This window comes from Amborella trichopoda, chromosome 3 (genome assembly GCF_054954075.1).
Source record: "Amborella trichopoda isolate Santa Cruz 75 chromosome 3, AtrichopodaSantaCruz75HAP2 v2.0, whole genome shotgun sequence".
Taxonomy (NCBI): domain Eukaryota; kingdom Viridiplantae; phylum Streptophyta; class Magnoliopsida; order Amborellales; family Amborellaceae; genus Amborella; species Amborella trichopoda.
In genome coordinates, this window is record NC_142338.1 from 3336733 (window position 1) to 3351913 (window position 15181).

The following is a 15181-nucleotide window of genomic DNA, read 5'->3' on the forward strand; positions in this document are numbered from 1 at the left end:
TTATAAAATTTAAGGGCTAGCTTTTTATGGTTCCCCTGCAACATAGAAGTGCTATCCTCCCCCTTATCGAATCGTCTATTCTGAATGGAGGGTTAAGATTGCCCCAATCATAATGTCATGTCTCTACATTATTTTATTTTTAATTTTTTTCTTTAAACTATTTTGACACCAAAATTTGGACGTCCATTCTTTTATTAAACTCGCTATAGCGAAAAATAAAAAAAAAAATATTTCACTAAAATAAAATGATCAAAATACCCCTGAAAGTTTCAAGAGGTATTTTGGTTATGATATTTTATCGAAAAATTATTTTTAATATTTTTTATAGGTGTGCCCCAAGGAGAAGATAACACGTACCAAATTTCATATTCACACAATTTGTATAAAAAAAATAAAAATAAATTACTTTGATATGTCGGATCTAAGATCAAGAGGTGAATGATTCTCTTCATCAAAATTGGACGGCTAGATGGTAGGGGGAAGATAGAACTTCTATGCTGTAGGGGAAGCATAGAAACCTTTCCCAAAATTTAAAGCTTAAAAAATAGTATAGATCGAGCAGACCTATGAAAGCTTGAAAATCTTGAAAATTAGCAGTATAAAAAGGTGTTACAAGATTCACTATTTCCTAAACTCGAAATCCATTTTTTTTCTAAAGTCCATGCATCTTGATGTCGAGATGATCAAGTTGAGGAAGGGTAAGGGCCCAAATCCCCACTGACTTACCATGTGATAATGGGGCTGGGGTCATGATGGTGGCACCACTTGTGCCGCAGCTAAGATCTAAGCATCCATTCTCATCTAACACCATCAAAAACCACTAACGATTTCAAAAACAGGTACGGGCTCATCATCCCCACTGAATTACCCGAAAAAAAAGAAAAAAAAAAAGAAAAAAAGATCAAGTTGAGGATATTTGAGAATCAAAATAACTTCTTTTAGTGAAATTTTTGAGGTGGACTTTCTTAAGCTCTATATAAACTTTTTCCCTTTTTTTTAATAATCTACTATATACTTAACTAATTTCTATATTTAATTTTTTTAAATTCTTTTTTATTGCTTTTCTAATTCCATTCTACCATTGACATTTATTTTGTTTATATAAATATTGTTCTGATAATCGTATCGGGAATTTCTACTTTTTGTAATAATTCTTATTTTAACTTGATTATTGATATTTAGCAAGAAAGAAGTTTCTGATCAAGTGAAAGTACTCAAAAGGAAAAGCGATTTGATTGGTCTTGTTTTGGAGTTTATTATGTGAAGATTTTAAAAGAATTAGAATAAAAAAAACATCACGATGTGAAATAAAAACTCGCACTCATATTTATTATTTGTTAGTAACTTAGACAATAGAGCACTAGATTGAAAAGCCAAACCCTCTCAAACAATTGCTAACTCATGAGATTGCAAAGGATTGTTGTAACATAGACAATAGAGCACTAGATTGAAAAGCCAAACACTCTCAAACAATTGCTAACTCATGAGATTGCAAATGATTGTTGTTTAAATTCCTTATTGGCAAGTAGTTGATCATCCTAGCAACTTTGGAGTTTCCCAACGTCAATGACTGCAACAAGTTGAGGGAAAGGGGTCGGGGCCTGGTCGCTTTTTTTTTTAGGGGTGGAGGTGGATTTGTCCAGTTAGATTGGTTGAATCGGCCAGTTTATAGGTTACTCGTAGGTCCTTGGCCGGTTTCCGAGGCAATATATCCAAAAGAAAAAAAAGAAGGTGACCATATGTGAAACTAAATAGTTTGAATTCTGACTTGCTGATAGGAACATTTTGGACCTGCATGTCCGTTGAGTAATTAAATTACATGCATGTCCGTTGAGTAATTAAGTGATTATGGCATAATAAGCAGCAATACAACATTTGAAGTTCCAATCCGGCCATCTTAAAAATGGGATTTTATTTATGAATACATATACTATGCTCTTAGGGGAGCATACTGTATACTAACTCCCTCGATCAGAGAACCTACTTGGGAGGTTTTTTTCAATTTGAAATATTGGGATAAGAATCACTAGATGAATGCTTAAAAAAAAAAAAAAAAAAAAAAATTAAAATAATCTCTATTCAATCTCAAGACACTATTTTTTTCAAGTGTATAGAGAGCACAATTTGGAATTTTTTTTATTGAGATTAGTATATAGGTTGATGAGGTTACATCTCCAAATTGGGTCCTAAAGTTGTTCCTAGATTGAGTTTACGTAAGGGACTAAATGTACAGGATCTCCCATTAGAGCATGAAATCTTTTGGCTTTACATTTCCAATCCGAGAACATTAAAAAATACATCTTATTTGTTTATCTATTATTTTATATATTAAGCTAGAGGGGGACCCTATTTAGTCTTGAGACAAATGCCTTTTTTTAATGTCAATTTTGCTCTCTTAGTCCAATGTTATACCAATTCTATCCCATTTTCCATTTTTGAGGAACTTTAATGAGATTATCCATTTATTTTAGGAAAAATTTCGTATAGGTCCCTAAGTCTTCATATTATTTCATAGTAGACCCTCTTTCTATTCTTTCAAGAAGTATAATGAAATTTTTAAGGATTTCACCGTACCCTCTCATCTCTTATTTTCCTCTTTTATGGACCTTTTTACCACAAAAATTAGCCTCAGCAAATCTTTTTATACTATTTTAACTCAAAAACTTTTTAATGGGTAGAAAGAGAAAAAGATGGTTAAAAAGTTTTTGGGTTTAAATGATGTAAAAAGATTTATTGAGAGCTAATTTTTATAGTAAAAAATCAATAAAAGAGGCAGATAAGAGATGATGGGGTATGGTGAAAGCTTTTAGGGTTTCCTAATATTGTTTGAAAGAAAAACAGAAAAAGGGTCTACCATGAAATAATATGAGAAATTAGGGACCTATACGAAAATTTTCCATTATTTTATGGTATATGTAGATACTTTGTTATTTTTATGAACTTTGGTGAGATGAATTATGTAGAAGTTTTCTATTTTTTTTGTAACTTATGTAATATGTCATTATAATGATAAATAATTGATTAGTCTTTCTCGAATTTTTTAGAAACTTTAGGTTTAACTTTTTAGGAACTTATATGATAGCCATGGATTTCCATTCACCATGATGAGGTGTTATAGGAAGGGGAAGGATAAGGTCTTTTGTATAGGATGAACAAGATATTGCAATTGCGGATACCTCACAAAATTCAAGCTTTTTTATGATCAGTAATGCATGGCAAGATTCTCACAATGGACATATTAAAGAAGAAGAGGAGAGTACCAGTCCACATTTATTTAACGTGGAAAAATAATAAAGAGAAAGAAGATCATCTATTTTTACATTGTAATAAGGGAAAAGTTTATATAGCGCCGAGGCTCTAAACAATCAAACTTGAACCTATCTCAAAAATTTCCCTAGAAGAGATTGGTTTGATGCCCAAATATCTTTAAATTGATCATCTCGATATCAAGATGCACGAACATGAGAAAAAAAAATGGAGTTCGAGTTTTAGAAATAGTGTATTTTGTAACGTATTTTTGAACCGTCAATTGTCAAGTTTTTATAGATCTTTTTAAGCTTTAAATTTTATAAATAAATATAAAAATATATTTTAAGGCTATCACCTAAAGTTTTAGTATTGAAACCACATTTCGCTGACAGCATTTGAAGGTACGTTCTAATTTGATTGTTTTGAGCCTATGCTCTATGCAAACAATAAGGCAAAGAGGGATATGGGCGCCAATACCAAATATATTTTTAAATTAAAATTTGATGGTAGTTCTTTGAAGAATCCTAACTTAGTAGGTGTGAGAGGCTCGGTAAGGGATTATGTGGGTAATGTTACTTTTTCATACTCTTTAACTGTCCGGCTCGACAACCGCAAACCATTGGGAGTTAGTGCTTTGCAGCAGGGATTAAGGTTATTTTTGCGCGTCAAGTAGGGACTGTGATCATAGTGGAAGGAAGACATGGCTAATCGGATGACGAATACTGTGATCAATTTTGGTTGCAAATTTTAGACATGGTCAATCGGATGACGACCACCTACATAAATGTTTATTGAAGGGTAAAAGCTTTCAATTTTTCTTCAACGACCCGAATATTCAGGTAAAAAAAGTGGGTTGTGATAAGTAGACAGCCAACGTAAAATTTTATCAAAACTTATTTTATCATAAACAAATCTAGGTGCGGATGATTTGGCTAAAAGAATGCTTTTTTGTTTTTGCTCCCTTTTTGTAATTCATTCAGTAATGATCTTTATTGAAAAAATTAATAAATTCTGGTGCAAGAGAGAGAGATTTGTATCCAGCTACTGGGTAGAGAGACAACATAGGTTGCTTGCTGTGTAGAAGCGAGAGAGATTTGTATGTAGCTACTGGGTGGGTAGAGAGAGAAGGTAGGTTGCTTGCTATTTATAAGAGAGAGAGAGAGCCTAACATTTGTATTATTTGTGTGAGAGAGAGAGATTTGTAGCTAAGAATTGGGTAGAGAGAGAGATTTGTATCTAGTAATTTGGCAGAGAGACCAGATAGGTTGCTTGCTATTTATAAGAGAGAGCCTAATATTAGAGAGAGATTTGTATCTAACAATTGGGTTTGGGGTGAGTCACGAAGTTTGGTAATTTTTTTTTAAATTTTTTTGTTGATTCAATAATATTTTTACAACCACCCTTTTTAAAATTCAAAGACAATAATGATTGTGACCTCTTTATATACAAAATTAAATAGTCTAGACAATCTCTTATGTCTTAAAATTTGAAAAAAAACAAAAAAAGCGCTTAACATTTGTTGTTCGTGTTGGTTTTAGAAGCAAAACCATTGTAGGAAAAGAAATTCTTAGAATTAAATTATGAAAACTACAAAAAAAAAAAAAGAAAAAAAAAGCGTGGCAATGACAGAGAATCGTAGAATAGAAAGGTGAAAGTTGTAAAACACGAGGCAAATGTCAATTTTAAGGACATGACCAAGGCAAAATTGAGGTTACCCTTCTTAAAATAACACAATTTTAAGGATATTTGTTTTGGCCATTTTCAAAATTTTAAAATAAATGTCAAATTTTTTAGGACATGACCAAGGCAAAATTGAGGTTCCCCTTCTTAAAATAACACAATTTTAAAATCCCAAATTGGTCGGATGAACTGACCATATGGGAAACTGGTATGGATCGGCGATACCGTTGAGAGAATCGGCCAATTAAAAATAAAATTTTAAAACAAAAAATAAAAATAAAAAATTAAGAAAGGGTGTCGTTTTGCATAAGGTTGCAACCTTAACCAATTAAATTAAGGTGCACCTTCAAATTTTGTCAAGAGATACAATTTTGGAGTCCAAAATTCTTAACCAATTTAAAGTGCACCTTTAAATTTTGTCTAAGAGATGTAATTTTGGAGTCCAAAATTCTTAAGTTGCTGTGAGAATTTATTTTTATCTCTAGTTATAAAACTTTAAACTTCAAAATGGTTCAAATCAAACAGATCTATAAACACATGAAAATATTAAAAATGGATAGTCCAGAGATTGTGTTGCAATATGTATTATTTTTTAGACTTAAATATCTTTTTTTCTCCATATCCATACACCTCGATGTCAAGATGATCAAGGTGTTTTTTCAACATCAAAAAAACTTTTTTGAAGGGTTTTAGATGTGGACTTTAATTCTACCTTTTAAAGATTCAACCTTGTATAACTTTTTTTTAATAAAAAATAGGTGGATCACCTAGTTCGCTAAATTTGTAATAGAATTGACCTGTTTTGTGGGAATTAGCCGATTCCCTATTAAAACTGGGATTTGGCTCGTTCCTTACGGGTTCTTAATCATGATTCTGGCAATTCTGATCCGGACTGCTAATTTTTAAATCACTTACTATTACCATTATAAAACACTACCTATATAAAACATTATGTACCAGTCCTTTTGAACCCTAATGTGGACATTGTGGGATGGGAAGAAACTTTGTGGTCGATGATAAGAACATTGGCGTTCGGTGCCGCATATAAAAGATAAAAAATTTCAAAAATTGAGGGAAGTGATAATTTTTTGAGCCAACTCTAGCCATTATTGTTTTGGATAAATACCAGCTATTTTTTCAAAATAATGTCCCCTTAAAAAATCTTAGTCTCTAGAAAATGAAACTTTGTATTTTTATAGACACAGAAGCAATGAGCTTTTAATCTAATAAATTGAACATAAAATCATATCTAAATATGGGAAGACCCTATTTTATCGTGTTCTAAGAACCAAGAGGAGAGGCGATTTATGTAAAGCATGAGCACTTGAAACGTACTTTGGGTGAACACAGTTTGCATATGTGCTTTTGATCTTGTTATATTTGTGCATGGCAATAGCGTCCACATGATGTGGACATTTGAAGGATGCACTAGGGTCGTTCAATGGTCCAAATGGATCCTAATATCATCTAATGGGCCAAAAAGAGTTTCATATTTTATTTATTTTTATTTAAAATAATATTTATATAAATTTGAGGTATAAATATATTTTTATATGCTTAACCAAATAAAAAAAAGGAAAAAAAATTAAACAAAGGAGTTGACCAAAATTCCCCTAAAACCATTTAAGGGTATTTTTATGAACCGTTTTTTTTGTTAAAAATAATTTTTATTATTTTTATTTGGTGTGACATATAAAAAATATGAAAAACATTTATATAAGGTCACAACTTTAAAATGTAGAATTAAGGTGCACTTAAAAAATCCATCATATAAGGTTATTTTGATAATGGAAAACCCACTAATTGTTCATCTCAACATTGAGACGTATGAATATAAAAAGAAAAAAAGATATGGAGTTCTGAAAATAATCTATCTTGCAATAAATTATCGAGACCATCTATTTTCAAGTGTTTATAAATCTACTTGATTTGAACCATTTTTGGAGTTTAAGATTTTATATTTAGAGATAAAAATAGATTTTCAAGCCATCCTAATAATTTTTTACACAAAAATTATAGTTATAATAAAAATTGAAGATGCGCCTTAATTTGATTGTTTAAGGTTGCAACTTTATACAAACTATACCTGTATGTACTTATATACAAGCTGAAAAAAGTTTATATAAGGTTGCAACTTTAAAATGTGGAATTACAAATGCACCTCCAAAATCCATGGGGAAAGGTTGTTTTAATGTTGAAAAACCCTTTAATTGAGATGTATGGATTTAAAAAAAAAAAAAAAAAGTTGAGTTCCATAAATAATGCATCTTGCAACACATTATCTAGACTATCCGTTTTCAAGATTTCCATATGTTTATAGATCTACTTGATTTTAACCATTTTTTAACTTTAAAATTTTATAATTAGATATAAAAATAGATTTTAACATAATCCTATAATTTTTTTATATAAAAATTATGATAAAATTTAGAGATGCACCTTAATTGGATTGTTGAAAGTTACAACCTCATAGAAACCGCACCCATTCAGTATACCTTGGTCAATTTTTTTTTTTTAGCATCCCAAGGACCAATATGTCTTGAGAACATAAAACCTTGTCCTAAAAACATGGAGATTATTTGTTACCTCTCAAAAAAATTTCAAAAAATATTGTCTTTAATTTTCATCCACCAATTTTCAATAATTCCTGATAGAATTGAAGAAAATAATACCATTGTTTTAAAACTCATCAATTTGGATCCTAAAGCACCAATCTGGATTGGCAATGACCAAACCAATTATGCGAGCGAAGGTATGGTTTCTCACCTAAAATCCCATTCTATTTTTATTTTTTTTTACATATCTATAAAAAAATTTAGGTCGCCCTATATCTAGCCAACATGAACATTCCTTTTAATTTGGGAAAAGTTTATATAGAGCCGAGGCTCTAAACCATCAAATTAGAGCATACCTCAAAAATTTCACTAGAAAAGGTTATTTTAATGCTCAAAGATCCTCAAATTGATCATCTAGACATCAAGATGCATGGACATAAGAAAAAAATGGATTTCAAGTTTTGGAAATAGTATATTTTGTAATGCATTTTTGGACTGTCAATTTTCAAGATTTCAAGTTTTCATAGATCTGCTCAATCCACACTATTTTTTAAGCTTTAAACTTTTTAAATAAATATAGAAATATATTTTAATGCTGTTACAAAATTTCCAATATTGAAACTACATTTCTCAACGTCATTTGAAGGTAGGCTCTAATTTGATTGTTTAGAGCCTAGGCTCTATGTAAACCGTACCCTTTTAATTTAAATTTTAATTTTTAATAATCATCTAAATCGCCATTTAGACCGACCGATCTGGATCACTAATCCAGGAATCCAAGATTACTTGGGGTACACAATATGTCAGACTATTGAACCTGGGACAGACCACCAAGCAGAAGCTTGTGCAGTGCCGGTGACTTTGTGCCCCGTGATATATCCAACACCCATAACCCTTTTGATTCTCTCTCTCTCTCTCTCTAAAAAAATCTGGAGTCGATTCTCTCTCTACGGAAGAAGAGCTTAATGGAGTTGGGCAGCGTGGCACTCGTGTTGTAGCCGTGTGGCACACGAGACAAGTCAAAGACCAAAGGTTTGACTAATGTGAAAAAACGAAGAAGCTCGTTTTAAGCCGAAAACAAGCGATATACACGTTTGTAATCACCATTGCAAACGCATGTATATTTGCAGTGACTTATTGTTGTAAAAAATAATATAAGGAAACTCTTTATATTTGATATAGTGGCAGCGTGGCACTCGTGTTGCATTGTTATTATTTTTTTGCTATAGTTGTACATACGATTTTTTAACTTAGTTGATATTATAAGACAGTTTAAATTTATTTTTATTTATATAAATAAAATAATTATTTAATATAAATTATTAATTCCAATTCCAATACTAATATATAATATTATAGTCAGTTAAGTTGTGATGATTTTGGATGAGTTAAAAAGAATTAATAAATATTTGATGTGACACTACTTTTATTTTATAAAATGTGTTACTTTTTTTTTTAGAAAAATTGTTTCATATGGGCCACATTTCTACATATGCGGTCCAAAAAGTTTAAAGCATCCATCTTAATGATAGATGCAAGTAGGTGTTTCATCTAAAAACAATGGCAACTAACGGTCCAAATGTTTTCATACTAGAAATATTATTTTTGGTTTTTAAAATTTATTTATTTTATCATATTCATGATCTCCATGTTAGAGATTAGATGTCCTTAAAAATAAAGTCTTAAAATCCATCTCAAAAATAGATTTATTAAGAAGCATGCATTTCTACATATGCGGGCATGGCCGCATAGAATCCAGGTCTTTTTTGTTAATCTTATAACATGAATGATTTTTTAATATTTATTTGAATCATTTTGAGGTAATATAAAAAGTAATAATTATACAACCATTCAAATATGGAAATAACGTCTCGATATTCATGTATTTTTTCAAATAATGAATGCACATAACGTACCACCCCAAATTTTTTTGAAATTCAAGAAGCACTATTTTTATAAAATTTTAGAATTTTTTGAATATTTTTAAGCCAAAACCGATTCAGCAGATTCTTTAATCCGGATCGCCAATCCACTGATTCGATACAGTTTTTGAGGAGCTCGATTCGAGTCACTCATCCATATTTTTTAACCTTTATATTTAGTACAAACATGTCACAATCAGTTTGATTGATCAGCTTTTAAAATCTAGCGGTTATGTGTATTATGGATTAGACTCAATGTTTTTTTTAAAAATAACTTTCTTGAACTTCATGACAAATCCGAAGCTATCCAATTTGACATGTAATGTCTTAAGTGATTGTGACCTCCTTATAACAATGATGAATGGGATCTTTATATACTTTTCCATCAAAATGTATATGATATTAAATTGTAATAGTTGGAAAAGATAATCGGTTCACTTGTTGAAAATTTAGATGTATTTCGTTAAATTCTCTCTTATCTTATTTTTAAGTAATGGACTCGATTGGACTCAGGACCTAACGGTTAGACCTGACCTCGGGTCCATGTATGTGCTCAAAATTTGGACCCGGATACTATTTGGATTCGGGTCTGAGTCGACCTGTACTTGACCCATACCCGTAGTCATAGGATATATCATGACAATGATGTGCCTTTAGGTGCGTTCTAGGTATTCACAGTGTCCCAATATTGACAGCATTTACAGTGTTATTGGCAAAAAGGAAAAGAAAAAGTATAGAATGATACCATTTACCTTTGGTACAATGTGGTCCCATTAATCTTGACCATTGTATATGAAAATGGGTTGTTGCAATTATTCAATTGACCAAGCTCAATCTTCAAAATAAATTTTTTCAAACTTTTTGACATATCCAAGCTATCGATTTTCACATCGGAAGGTTGTAAGTAATTGTGATCACCTTGTATTAAAGGTAAATAGCATCATTGTATACAATCCCGAAACAAAAAAGCTCTTAGCGATGGTAAAAGAAAGGGCAAACTAATAATAATAAGTTTATAGCCATAAGGCGGATCCAAATAGACTTGGGACCTGATGGGTAGACCCGGGATCCGACGGGTCCGGGTCTTAAAATTCTTTATCACGAAGCTGACCTTCGCATTTAGTGGTGCGATTGTGATACACGTGTTTACGTGAGGTAGGGAAAGCGTTTGAAATCAAAGGTGTGATTATTCACGTGTTTACGTGAGATAGGAAAAACGTTTGAAATCAAAGCGCCTGTAGTATCGCTGTTGTGGGAGTATATTGTACATCACCTTTTTATTATGAAATTATATAATCTAATTTAAAATATCATTATAAAAAAATTTAATTTTTGAATAATTTTTTCCGATAGTTTTTAGTATTTTATTATTTTTAAATTTAAATACACAACGTAATATATTTTTGTTTTTTTTTTCGAAAACCAATGATGCTGAAGAACAAATTCTATAGGACAATTGTGAGACTGACTTTATTTTATGAGGTGGAATATTTGGCAGTCAAGAAATAACATACGTATAGAATGAGTGTAGCTGAGATGAGGATGTTGAGGTGGATGAGTGACAATACAAGAAATGATAGAACTCCAAATGAATATATTTGGGTGAAGAGATGTAGCACTAATAGATGATAAGATGAGAGAAAATAGATTTATGTGGGTTGGCCATGTACAACACCGACCCATCACCTGTTGGAGCATAATTAGCAAGTCAGGGAATATCAAAATATTGGCTCACCACAAAATCATAATTAAATCAATTTCGGTCCAAAAAGTCGGACGCAAAAATTCGGGGTAAATATATTGTATGTGAAAATATCACAAATATACCGGATTGGAATGAAAAAATCGATATGAAAGAAATTGGTACATTTAAAAATTTTAAATTCTAAAAAATACATAATTTGAAAAAACAATGAATAAATAATAATTTTTTTACTAAATTAATATAATTAAATAAATCAATTTAGATATCTAATTTATGCCCTCTCTATGTGGTTTCAGCCCTCTCTCACTGGGTTCTACCAAGAAAGTCTCTTGTTCAAGACTCTTGAGGAGATGATCTCTGCGACTACGGGCTGAAGCATCCATCTCACTCATCACGCTCTCGGCTCTGCCCACCTTCCCATTTTACAGAGAATGAATTAGAGTATTATTGACTTATCAAATGAAAGTTAAGTGCTGGCCAAGATCATTGTGGATCCCACCTCCTAAAATTTAACTTTGATGGTAGCTCCAATGAGAATCATAGTGTGGCAGGTTTTGGTGGGGGTAGTGAGTTTGGAATAGAGGGATTATCTTTACCTATGTACCACTGCTAACCATGCTGAGCTTCTTGCCTTTCTACCAGGGTTGATGATTTATCGTGATAAAATGTTGATGCTCTTTTATCTCTTGAATGAGACTCTTTGAATGTGAGATCCAAGGGTACCATGGGCAATTCGATCTTTTTAGTTGCAAATTGTCCATATAATGGATTTAACGCCAATCTCTTTCGTCCATGTATATCGAGGGGCGAATTATGTGGTTAATTCTTTGGCTAAATTTGGGTGAATTACGTGGCTGATTCTTTGGCTAAATTTGGTGTGATTCTTTGGCTAAATTTGGGTGAATTTTGTGGCTGATTCTGTTTTGGCTAAATTTGGTGTGACTTGTTCCGCTGTTATGGTTGTTGATGATGTAATATTACCATTGTAATTTTCTTTCATTAATAAATTTCTTAACATTGGTCCAAAAAAAATAAAAGAGAGCAAAACCCATCAATGGAACATTACCGGTTTTTGTCCATAATCACTCATACTTAAAATCACAAATAAAATAGTTACTTAAAAAAAGCACACAAAAAAATGTAGTTCAACACTTCAACTAATCCAAATCAGAAATAAAACAATATTTAATAAAATAAATAAATTTTACATAGTTATTTTTCACAACAGCTAATGAAATTTGCAACCATATGCAATGAAAAAAAGCATACCTTTCTTTTTTATTTTTTTAAACAAACCTATACAACCATAGCTTTGAAGAAGAATACTTGGGATATAGTTTATCTTGCACGAGCCAGGGACAAAACCAATAATTGGGGAAACAATTTTTTTTGGCAATGAATGTATTGTTTTGGAGAAAAATAACACGATCTTTTAGGTTAGATGAAAATAGAAATTTCAAAAAAAAAGAAAAAAAAGAAAAAAAAAGAAAGGTATATAGCATTCAAAAATAAACTTTTTTGTAAGCAATAAAAGGAAAGTTTTATTTGGAAGGTAAATATAACACGACATTTTTAGGTTAGATTAAAACAAAAATTTCAAAAAAAATGGAAAAAAGGTGTATAGCCTTCAAAAAGGAATTTTGTTTTCAAGCAATAAAAGGAACGCTTTTTTAACGGTATTTTGAAAAAGTGAATATAGAACAATTTTTAGTAGGTTAGATAAAAATAAAATTTTCAAAAAAAGGAAAAAGATATATAGCATTCAAAAATAAACTTTTTTGCAAGCAATAAAGTGAGTTTATTTTTGCAACATATTTTCTAAAAAGTCAATTTAACTCATTTTAAGCGTTTTTCTCCAAATATCACTTGTTTGTTTCCCTCTATTTTAAAAAAAACGTAGTTTTAAAAAGTATAATATAAAAATGGAAATTTTTTGAAAAAAACATATTTAAAAAGATTTGCTAACTATGATTAAGAGGTACAAATTAGTTCAAGTGCAATGCTTAGAAATGGCAAGAGATAGGCTCAAACGGATGTCTGGTTGAAAGTAGTGAGAAAATATATAGGGACTAATGGTCTCATTGAGGGTACGAGATTCGTATAGTCGACCCCAATTAATTAGAAAAAGGTTTTATCGATATTTTGTAATTTTTGTTTAGGTTTTGATGTTGTAACTAAATTTATTAGTAATAAAGCCCATAATATTCGTCAAAAAAGATATTTTCCACTCTTTTGAAAGTTGGACGGTTACATCGCAAAATTTATTGTTTATGTTTTGATGTTGTAACTAATTTTATTAGTAATAAGGCCCATAATATTCGTCAAAAAAGATATTTTCCACTCTTTTGAAAGTTGGACGGTTACATCGCAAAAGTTTTCAATCCTGAAAATACTCATGAACAAGGAAGTTCGTCACCAAATTATAAAGATTATCCTCCCTAAATTTTAAATATGATAAATATTAATAAATTACACCCAAAGGGAAATCTACAAAAAAAACAAAAAAATCCCATTTTATTATCAAAATTTAAAAATAGTTATTTATATTTTACACTCAAATTCCATTTTCGAGAGTGCGTATTTTATTTTAATTTTATTTTTGTATACATCATATTAGTCGCGAATTGTGGGAGGTGCTACTTCTATCCATCTGACATTTATAAAAAACACAAAAAATATTTTTAAATAAATAAAATAATCAAATTATCTATAAAGCATTGATATTTATAGGGATATTCTGGTTATTTTTATTTAAATTAATTATATTTTTGAATATTTTCTTACAAGTGAGTTATAGTCAAATTATGGATGTCCAAGATTTAAGTTTAATCAAATGCATAGAAAATGAATAAAGTTCAAATACAATAAAAAATTTATCAAAATAATGAACGATTTAACATTCTACGTATTACATGTATTCCTACTCAAGATTATGTGTTTTTTTTATGAATATTTTAAAATTAAATAAAAAAATATAAGAAAAAAGTTAAATTGTTGGTCTCTCTCTCATGCATAATTGGATAAAGAATATTCACTAAAAAAAGAGTTGAGACTCAAGTATAGAAATATAAAAGAGCAAGCTTTCTATACTTCCTCTATAGCATAAAACTTATATACTTTTCCTTATCCAATCAGTTGAGATGGTTTCAATCACAATGTCGGATCTCTACACTATTTTATTTTTAATTATTGTTTTCTAAAATATTTTGACACCAAAAATCGGGAGTCCATTCCTCTCACACTTGTAAGAAACATAAAAATATATTTTTAATAAAACAAAATGATCAAAATACTTCTAAAAGCTTCAAAGGGTATTTTAATCAGTATATTTTATATAAAAAAAAGTATTTTTTTTAGGTGCACCCTATTAAGAAGATGGTAAGTACAAAATTTTATATTCATATAATTTGTCAAAAAAAAAATTAAAATAAACTACTCTGAAGCGGTGAGTGGCCCACTTGATTTAAATTGGACTGCTAGGCGGTGAGTGGCTCACTTGATTTAAATTGTACTGTTGGATGGGGGGAAGTATATATTTTCTATGTTGTAGGCGAAGTATAGAAACCTTTCCCAATATAAAAAAGAAAGGTGAGCGGATGGAGATCATGGACATGATTAAGACACATGAATGTTACTGGTGTAACAAAACATCTAGTGCATCGTGGAAGTTGAGATCGGAGTGGATGGTGATCATGACATGATTTGGAACATAAATGTTACTTTTAAGCTTGTCTACAGAGAAGGGAATGATGTAGTCGATTCATTGGCTAAGAGAGGAGTTTTGTTTGATTATTAATCCTCCTTGATTAATAATATTATAGAACATTATGAAAAAAAGAAATGAAAGAAAAGTGAGTAGCTCACTTGATCTAAATTGAACGGTTGGTATAAAAAAGTATATATCTTCTATATATAGAAGTACATCCAAAAAGCACAAAATCTAAAAATAAAAAAATAAAAAAAAAGAATAAGGAATAAGGAATAAGGAATAAAGAATAAGGAATAAGGAATAAAGAATAAGAAATAAAAAATAAGAAATAAAAATAATAATGTCCCTGGTACTTTCAACT